Source organism: Dipodomys merriami, unplaced genomic scaffold (genome assembly GCF_024711535.1).
Source record: "Dipodomys merriami isolate MVZ:Mamm:240054 unplaced genomic scaffold, mDipMer1.0.p SCAF_11, whole genome shotgun sequence".
In the NCBI taxonomy this organism is placed as follows: Eukaryota; Metazoa; Chordata; class Mammalia; order Rodentia; family Heteromyidae; genus Dipodomys; species Dipodomys merriami.
Window position 1 is genome coordinate 46,407,947 of NW_027202382.1, and position 10,205 is coordinate 46,418,151.

Consider the following 10,205-nt stretch of genomic DNA (forward strand, 5'->3'; position numbering starts at 1 on the left):
GTTACCTATGATATTTCTCTGTATACAACAAAAATTAGCAGTTAGAACTACACAAGAGAAGAAACTGACAAGGTACTGAGATAATGTTACACATACATGGGCGTGCAATATGAATTTTTATTCTTTCCCATTAAAATACTTATTAAATTACCAACTTTAGTAATCATAGGATCCAGAAGGAAATCAGAGAATAATCTCAAGTTGCTTATAGAAAAAGCATGAATATGGGCTGGGAAGTTGGCTCAGTGGTAGAGCACTTGCCTTGCATGCCTGAGGCCCTGGGTTCGATTCTTCAGCACCATATAAGAAAAAAGCCAGAAGTGGTGCTGTGGCTCAAGTGGTAGAGAGCTAGCCTTGAGCTGAAGAGCTGAGGAACAGCGCCCAAGCCCAGAGTTCAGGCCCCACGACCGGACCCAAAAAAAAAAAAAGAAAAGAAAAGAAAAAGAAAAAGCATGAATATCTCATGCAAACCAAATTATATTATGTAGTTATCAAATAATAATCGAGATTTAAAAACTGAGTGTTTGAATATACTTTTTTATGTAATGACAAAGTACAATTTTGAATGTTATTGAGTATACCTTTCTTTCATTCCTATAACTACTTAAATGACAACTATTACAAACAAAACTAATCTTTCAAAGAGAATTTATAATATGGAAAACTTAAGAGTTACTTTTTTTTTTGGGGGGGTGTCCAGTTGTGGGGCCTGAACTCTGGGCCTGGGCCCTGTCCCTCAGCTCTTCAGCTTAAGGCTAGCACGCTACCACCTGAGCCAAGCGCCACGTCCGGCTTTTTTTTTTTTTGCTTACGTGGTTCTGAGGAATCAAACCCAGAGCCTCAGGCATGCAAGGCAAGTGCTCTACCACTGAGCCACCTTCCCAGCCCCTAGAGTTACTTTTTAAAAATACTATAAGGATAAGCCGGGCGCTGGTGGCTCACGCCTGTAATCCTAGCTACTCAGGAGGCTGAGATCTGAGGATCACGGTTCAAAGCCAGCCCGGGCAGGAGAGACCGTGAGACTCCTATCTCCAATAAACCACCAGAAAACCGGAAGTGGCGCTGTAGCTCAAGTGGTAGAGTGCTCGCCTTGAGCTGAAGAGCTGAGGGACAGCGCCCAGGCCCAGAGTTCAAGCCCCACGACCGACAAAAAAAAAAAAAAAAAAAAAAAAATACTATAAGGATAAACTCTTCACCCTATCAGGTAAGCTACAAGTCACCAATTTGCTTGGTGATTACAAAAACAATAATACTTTTTTTTTTTTTCAGTTGTGGGGCTTGAACTCTGGGCTTGGGTGCCGTCCCTGTGCTCTTCAGCTCAAGGTAAGCACTCTACTGCTTGAGCCACAGCATCACTTCTGGTTTTCTAGTGGTTTATTGGAGAAAAGAGTTTCACAGACTTTCCTGCCTGGGCTGGCTTTGAACTGTGATCCTCAGATCTCAGCCTCCTGAGTAGCTAGGATTCAGGCATGAGCCACCGGTGCCCAGCAAAAACAATAATACTTTTGAGGCAATGAATTTAGAATGTTTAAAGCCCAAGAGGGATTTAAACTCAGAAATACTCATTCTCATTAATTTCTCATTAATTCACAATCCAACTTTTTTTGTTGGTTTTTTGCCAGCCCTGGGGCTTGAACTCAAGGCCTGGGTACTGTCCCTGAGCTTCTTTTGCTCAAGGCTAGTACTCTATCACTTAGGCCGCACTACCACCTCCAGCTTTTTCTGTTTATATGATACTAAGGAATCAAACCCAGAACTTCATGCATATTGGGCATATTAGCACTCTACCACTAAGTCACATTCCCAGCACTCAATCCAACTCTTTTAGTTCAGTGATGAAGAAACTGAGACTCAGAGAACCTGGGTGATTTGCAAAAGGCAAAAAGCTTTCTGACTCCTTAAAAAAGTTTGAAAAGGCTAGGTTCTAGTGGCTCATACCTGTCATCCTAGCTACTCAGGAGGCTGAGATCCAAGGATTGCGATTTGAAGCCATCCTGGAAAGCAAATTTTGTGAGACTCTTATCTCTAATACACTACTCAGAAAAAGCCAGAAGTGGCACGGTGGCTCAAGGGTAGAGCAAAAGCAGCTCAGGGACAGTACCCAGGTCCTGAGTTCAAGTCCCAGAACTGGCAAAAAAAAAGGGGGGGCTGGGAAGGTGGCTCAGTGGTAGAGCGCTTGCCTTGCATGCATGAGGCCCTAGGTTTGATTCCTCAGCACCACATAAGCAAAAAGAAAAAAGCCAGAAGTGGCGCTGTGGCTCAAGTGCTAACCTTGAGCTGAATGGCTAAGGGACAGCACCCAGGCCCAGAGTTCAGGCCCACAACCGAACCAAAAAAAAAAAAAAAAAAAAAAGCTTGAAATGGTTGATGCATTGCTGTATTCAGTTCACTGGCATTCAAAATTATTCAATTAATTCTAGGAGAAACTAATTTTTGTTCATTGTGACACTGGAACACAGAGACAAACATCTGCAATCTCAAAAACTTTGAAAGAAGATAGAACTGTAAGACCAAGTCAGCTCTAAGTCAGCTCAAAACTCACCACAACTACGCACAACAGAAGCTGGAAGTTATTTTAAGAAACACCTCTTCAATAAATTATAAATTAAAAGAAAAGGAAGTCGCCAAACTGATACATTAAGCCTATGATCATCAACCTCTAATTGACATTATAATCAAACTTCCTCTAGGGGTGCGTGGTACTCCTGATGAACACCATAGCTTGGCATACCTTGTTTCTGGAAATTCTGTAAACATGACACATACAGATATAAGGCCATCAGGTTTCATCTCACAAATAAACTAGGTATTCACAGAAAGCACTGTATCACACTTCAATAGTAGCAGTACCAAAAGCTAGCTGAGTAACAGGATTGGAGACACTTCAATGTAATGAAAACAAACAAGACTGCCTCTTTCTAACTAGGAATTTAGGAATATACCAAGTGTCCATGACACCAGAAAATGCATGAAGCAAAGAAAGCTTACATCATCTGCCCTTTCTAGGCACGTGATGTAAGAGTGTTTTGAATAAGATATTAACTTTGCTAAGAGAATATTTTCCATTTACATCTTCTATAAATACTCCTTACATTTACACCAGGTGGTTAGAGGAAGATGCTGTTGCTCCCCAGGGCAATAGCGAAGAATAGCTCCCTGTTTCTGAGGAGCCTCATTTGCCTGATGCATGACTGTTAAAGGCACAATTCCCTATAAAACCTTAAATCAGTTTTCACATTTGCATATTCCAGGTTTACTCAGAAATGTTCAACTTAAGAATCACAGGTGGTGGCTCAGTAAATCAAAGGCTCCCAGAAGATTAGATTTTATAATGCTTCCTGAAATTTACCACTCCAGCTTGCTTGAATTCAGATGACTCCAGGCTGATCCCAAAGTTACAAATCAAAGTACCTCAGAAGAGTATTAGTCTAGTTTTACAGTTTTTGCACCTTACTCTATGTAAATTACTACTTCCATTCTTTCTACTTCAAAAAAAAAAATCCAGCAAGGATTTTAAGAGGACTTCTTTTCTGAAGTAAACACACCAGTTTTATAAAAATACCAAATACTTTGCAGCCTAATTTAGACTAACAAATTCACAGATTCAACATTGCCTTCTTCCAAAACAAACTCATAAGGTAAGGACTGGAGGGGGTGCTGTAATCATTCACTGTAAAGCACTCGCAGAGCACGTGTGCGACCCGGTTTCCATTCCCACCACCTTAGAAAGCAAAATGAAGCAGGACCTAATTCTAGGTCCTGGGCAATCCCAACAACTAGAAGGCTGAGACTAGGAACCTTTAGAGGCCAGCCTGGGCTACATGGTGAGACCCTATCTCAAAACAAAGCAAAACAAACCAAAACGGAACAGAAAAGGCATATAAGCCAAGTTCACCCCTTCAAAATTACACACACACACACACACACACACACACACACACACACAGAGCAAATGATTATCATCACTTAATAACAGGCTAATTTTGATCAAATAACAGACAAATGGGAAGAGTCAAGTTTTGGGGACCAGTCAGGACTTTAGTTGCAGTTCTGGCTTAGATTAGGGGGTGTGACCTTGGGAAAATTACCTCAAATTTCTCCAGGTCTCAGTTTCTTCATCTGAGAAGACTGGAGGCTACCTCTTCCTTTGTCTAAAACCAAAGAGTTGAGAAAGAGACAGAGACAGAGACAGACAGACACAGACAGACAGGCAGACAGGCAGACAGAAACAGACAGGCAGACAGGGAGACAGAGAGACAGAGACAGAGAAAATCAGAGAGAAACGAGAGACAGATCGGATCGCAGCTACGGTTAGGAGTTAGGGGGACCGCCCTCCCTGCCGAGTCTCCCCATCCCAAGCCCCAAATACACGAAGGCAACTCTAAGAAGCAACACAAAGAAAGCGCTTTAATTCTAACAAGCTCTGGGTCGCCGGCTCTTCCTCTCGCGGTTCCTCGAATGAATGAATGAATGAATGAATGAATGAGCGGCTCTGCACAGGGCTGTCCCCGTAGGTCCACCGGTGCTGACTGGACGGTAACTGCCTCCCTCCGTCCACTGCGAGCGTCCCGGGCGCGAGGCACCCGGGCCGGGCCGCTTTCCGCCGAGACACCGAGTCCAGCCGGCCCCCGACGCCCGCGGGCGGCCTCCATTCATTCTCCCCTCACCCACCCTCCCCGGCCCGGCCCGCCCGGCCCGCCCGGCCCGCCGCCCGGCCCCGGTCCTCCCGCTCCGGCCCAGATCTGCCCCCTGACCTCCGCACCGCCCCCCCCGTGACCCTGTCACCCCAGCAAGCGAGGGGCTGGCGAAGGGCCCACCTCGTCCCTGCCCTCAGCCGCGGGGCCCGGGGGGCGCCGTCCCCTCGGTCGCCGGGCAGGGGTGACGTGCCGGCCCGGCCCGCCTCCCCCCATCCCCCCCGGCCCGCCAACCCCGGCCCGGCCCCGCCGGAGACAGGCGCAGGGGGAGGAGAAAGCCCTCGGAACCCCCTTCCCCGGACCCCTGCCCGGCGGCTCGGGCCCCTGCCCCCGCCTCCCCCGGGGCCCCCCAAGCCGGGGCCATGTTGCCAGGGCGGCCCCGCGAAGCGCCCACGAAGAGGAAGGGGGAACGGCCCGGTACTCACCCACCGTCTCCTCCCCCTCAGCTGTTTACCTCACAGTTTCCCCAGCCTACAGGGCGCCGCCATCTTGGACACACAGCACCTCCCCTCCGGCGTGAAGCGACCGCGGCCGGCGCCGCTTCCGCCGCGGGAAAGAGTCCCGGACGCGCGCCGCCGCCCCCCCGCTGACTGAAGGACAGATAACCGAGATCGGCGGCCTCTGCCGATGGAACAGGACATGGCGCTTATTCCTGGCAATGCAGCAATGCCGGAAAAAGAAACAAGAAGAGTTTTTAGGTGGAGGGGGCGGGGACGGCGGAGGGATCCCGGAGGGGGGGGCCGCTGAGAGGTCTTGTGATCCGAAGGAGGTAGAAAGAAGAGCCGGCGCGGCGGGCGGAGCCAGCCGGGAGCGGAGGGGAGGGGCGGGGCGGTCACGTGACGGGCGGCGGGCGCGCGCCGAGTCCGGGCATAAACAAGCGGTCCGGGGCTGGGCGTGGCGGGAGCCGCCCCTCCGTCCCGAGCGCCGGGTCGGGCGGGGGGGGGGGGGGGGGGGGGGGGGAGGCCGGTCCTGCCGCCGCCGCGCTGCGGCCCTGTTCCCCGGGAGCCAACCGGAGCCCGCGCGGGTGGACGTCCCGCCTCGGCGCGCGGCCGCTTGGCTTCGCGGAGTGTTCGCAGAAGTCGGTGCCCGCAACTCTTTGGACGCCACGCCGACTTCGGGTTGCCGACCGTGTCCACGTCGTCGGTGGAAACCTGCTGCCGAAAGGGGACCGGGGCTGTGTTGCGCGGGGTGCTGTGTCGTGCCAGCACCGGGGTTCGAACCCGGGGCCTGGACGCTGGCCTTAGCTTTTTGGCTCAAGGCTAGGGCTCCACCGCGCGAGCCACAGCTCTGCCTCCAGCTTTGGGGGGGATTAATTGGAGATCGGAGTCTCATGGGCTGGCTTTGAACCGCGATCCTCAGATCTCAGCCTCCTGAGTGGCTAGGATCACAGGCGTGAGCCACCGGCGCCCGGATGGGAGTTATTAAATGTATTTGTATTTGAAGCAGAGGTTCACGATGCAGCCCAAGCCGGCCTCCGACTCTCGAGCCTCCTTGCCTCCCAGGGCTGGGATTCCAGCATGCGCACTAGCTGCCACGCCCAGCTCTTGCCTGGATTTTAAAAGGAAAGATGGGTTTTATGTAGCACAGAAGTGGGAGAAGCGGCTTGGAGAAGGAGGGCATTCCAAGCAGGACTGGGAGCCAAGGGAGAAGTGCCTAGCAGCGAGAAAACGCGGGCCGACTTTGGGGAATAACAAGTTTTGTCATGGGAGCCAATTGGGTCACAATGCAAGATAGGCTGTGATTAAGAGGCCAGGTGTGAGAGTAACCAAGGAATCTGAAATAGCCTTGTGTTGATGGTAGGGCTGCTGCTAGCTCCAGTGCCTCACCGAGAGGTAGAAAAATGCACCCTCCTAGGTCCCTTTATCCTATGAGCAGAATTTACTCCTCTCATCCACTCTCAGCCCTCCTGAGGACCTTGGAGTAGTGAAAGACCTGCATAGGCTACAGTGTCTGAAGAAAGGAGATTTGTGTGTGTGGATGTGGGTGTGAGCATGCCACACTGGTCCTGGGACTTGAACTTAGGGCCTGGACACTGTCTCAAGACTGGCGCTCTAACACTTGAGCCACAGCTGCAGTTTTTGTTGGTTAATCAGGGATAAGAGTTTCATGGATGGGCTGGGAAGGTGGCTCAGTGGTAGAGCGCTTGCCTTGCATGCCTGAGCCCCTGGGTTCGATTCCTCAGCACCACATAAGCAAAAAGAAAAAAGCCGGAAGTGGTGCTGTGGCTCAAGTGGTAGAGTGCTAGCCTTGAGCTGAAGAGCTGAGGGACAGCGCCCAGGCCCAGAGTTCAGGCCCCACAACCGGACCCAAAAAAAAAAAAAAGAGTTTCATGGATATCCCTACCTAGGCTGGCTGTGAACCACAATCCACAGGTCTGAGCCATCTGAGTAGCTAGGATTACAGATGTGACCTACAAGTGTCCAGCTTGGAAAGTGGGAATTGAGGTGGGCATTCTGCTGGTCCAACATAGAGATAAAGAGAAACCAAGAGCTCAACCAGAGTCTTAATGCTGACTTCTGTTATGCTGACTCTGAGCTTTAGTCTCCTCACCCTCAAAATACTAATGCCTAGTTAAGAGAAAATTGGTGGGTTCATTGTGATAGGAAGGTATGGCTAGCACAAGCCACATCCAATTATCGTCAGATTAGTTAACTATACTTTGTCCCTGGCGTACCCAGGGTTTGAATTCAAGGCCTTGTACTCGCTAGACTTTCTTGCTTAGCTGGTTCTCTGCCATTAGAGCCATGCCTCCAGCTCTGCTGTTTGCTGGTTAATTTGGAGGTAGAGTCCAATGGACTTTTCTGCTCAGTATCAAACTACAGTCCTGCAGATCTCAGCATTATGAGTAGCTAGGATTACAAGTGTGAGCCTTTGGCAGCAAGATACTGCCAAATTCTTTACCTGCCCAGGTAGAATGTGTTTGGGAAAGTTGAGTGAGGGGGTTGGGGGGAGTGGTCCAGGTTCACTTCCACTCTTCCACAAACCATGTCACAGGATCTAATTCCTGACTTTTCATTTACCCCATGGAGGGGGGGATTCAAGTGTGTTTGGAGATCTTTTCAGGATCATCAGTGGTTGGGTGAGTTAAGGTAAGTGATCAAGGAGTAGGCTTGGGGAGACAGGCACTGCTTTAGAAATGATCCAGGAGGGCTGGGAAGATGGCTCAGTGGTAGAGCACTTGCCTTGCATGCCTAAGGCCCTGGGTTCGATTCCTCAGCACCACATAAGAAAAAAGAAAAAAGCCAGAAGTGGTGCTGTGGCTCAAGTGGTAGAGCACTAGCCTTGAGCTGAAGAGCTGAGGGACAGCGCCCAGGCCCAGAGTACAGGCCCCACAACTGGACCCCCCCCCCCCAGAAAAAAAGAAATGATCCAGGAAACCCTCTCTCCAGCTGGCCTTAGCTCCTCAGCCTCATCCTGCCAAAAGCATGAGTAATGCACAAGCACAAGGGCGTTCTGGACACATGGTTCTGTTTGTACACTATCTGAGGAAGAATGGCAGTGATCTCAGTATCAACCACCAAGAGACAGTCCTACAAGGACTTTGGGCTAGGCCCCGGCTCTGCAGCTGGAGCTGGCTGGGTTGGTGGCTGGTGGGCATTTGTTGCATTTGCATGCACAGCGTCTCCTCCTTCCCGTTCAAAGGAGGTCAGTGCCTCAGCTGCTGGGGGACCTGACTATCACATGCCACTGGAGGCTTCCATCCAGAATCAGACCTAGCCAATCAAGGTCCCCATCAGCTCGGTGAAGCCTTTGGATCCCATTAGGATCCCGACTGCTAAGGTACCGTCTAAGAGGATTTGCCTACATCCTACTCAAACTCACAGATGCTCTCACAACACCCCCGATCAGCCCTCAACTGAGCCAGCCACATTCTTCTCGAGAATTTGCACCAAGACCCCAGGGGTGATGCGAGGTGGTGCTCTAGGGGATGCCGTTCAAGTTGCATGGTCTAGATGTAAGTCACTTAGAACACACCCACACAGTGTGCCCTATGGGGTTGTGACAAGGCCACCCCTGGACAGCAGAGGGGACCTGGCTAAGAGGTTTGCTGGTGAAGACGTGCCTAGACAGGAAGGGCACAGATCCTAAGGAGGAAGGAGAGCTGTAAGCCAAGGCTTGCTGCTGTGAGGCCTGGCTGGACTCCCTGCTTCTGTCTAGAAGGTAGTCTCTGTATCTTTTCAGTACATTGGCCTTTTGCTGGCACTGGGCTTTTGTTCCTGACAACCTACAGAGGCCTATGATGGCCAACAGTGTTTTTCCTTTCTTCCTCGTGATGACACCTGTTTTTTTTTTTTTCTCCAAGACTCAATTGTAATGCCAGATCTGCCAGATCTCTTCCGGATGGCATAAGGACTGCTCTGAGGTCACCACTCCAACTAGGCGTCTACCTTTACTCCTTTACCTAACTCCCAGCTGGCTCATTGCTGCTGGGGATTTGGGCCTCTCTCCCACCAAACTCTCAAGTGTTCTGCTGCCCCCTAGTGGTAGAATGGGTGTGGAGCCTCGTGAAACATCTCAAGTTCAAGTTCCAAAGTCTGGGCAGGAGCTGGGAAGATGGCTCAATGGTAGAGTATTTGCCTTCTGTGCATGAGGCCTTCGGTTCAATTCATCATGCACCACTTTAAGCAGAAAGAGCTAGAAGTGGTGCTGTGGCTCAAGTTTTAGAGCGCTAGCCTTGTGCTGAAGAGCTGAAGGACACAGCGCTCAGGCCCCATGATCAACAAAAAAAAGTCTGGGGCAGCATGTTTACCACACTGTACTCCATCAATATGCACAATATGTTTGTGTTAATTAAAAAGGAAATCTGTTTTTAAAAATTACTCCACTTTCAGGCTGGGAAGGTGGCTCAGTGGTAGAGCGCTTGCCTTGCATACCTGAGGCCCTGGGTTTGATTTCTCAGCACCACATAAGCAAAAAGAAAAAAGCCGAAAGTGGAGCTGTGGCTCAAGTGGTAGAGTGCTAGCCTTGAGCTGAAGAGCTGAGGGACAGCACTAAGCCCAGAGTTCAGGCCCCACAACCGGACCCCCCCCCCCAAAAAAAATTACTCCACTTCTAGTCCTTTGCTGGTTAACTGGAGACAAGTGTCTCAGATTTGTCTGCCCAGGCTGGCTGAGAAGTTCAATGTCCAAGTAGACACTGATTCCAGGTGTAAGAGGGAAAAATCTTTCAAGGTAAAGATTAAGATGGTACAGGAAAGTGTCAGGTCCACTGTGGGCTTATCTGTGTGTAATATACCCACTTTTTTTTTTTGTCAATTGTGGGGCTTGAACTCAGGGCCTGAGCACTGTGCCTGTGCCTCTTTGTGCTCAAAGCTAGTGCTCTATCACTTGAGCCACAGTGCCACTTCCAGTTTTTGAGTGGATAATTGGAGCTAAGAGTCTCATGGAGACTTTTCTTCCCCGGGCTGGCTTTGAACCACAGCCCTCAGATTTCAGCCTCCTGGGTACCTAGGATTAAAGGCCTATGCCACCAGTGCCCAGCTGTGAGATACCCTTTTCTAAGGCTATCAGT

General features: G+C 50.2%; 1 protein-coding gene across 7 annotated transcripts in view; it reads right to left on the reverse strand.

The window, feature by feature from the left end:
- Tsc1 (TSC complex subunit 1) overlaps window positions 1–5,202 on the reverse strand; it is a 64,310-nt gene extending 59,108 nt beyond the window's left edge. For 4 of the 7 annotated variants that reach the window (XR_011370384.1, XR_011370383.1, XM_070014927.1 and 1 more), the window contains exon 1: window positions 5,120–5,193. The gene's annotated coding sequence lies outside the window, so the exon portion shown is untranslated. Of the gene's footprint in view, window positions 1–4,088; window positions 4,152–5,119 lie in introns of all 7 variants that reach the window. The other 3 variants (XM_070014923.1, XM_070014924.1, XM_070014925.1) reach the window with 3 other exon arrangements.
- Window positions 5,203–10,205: the final 5,003 nt, after the last annotated feature.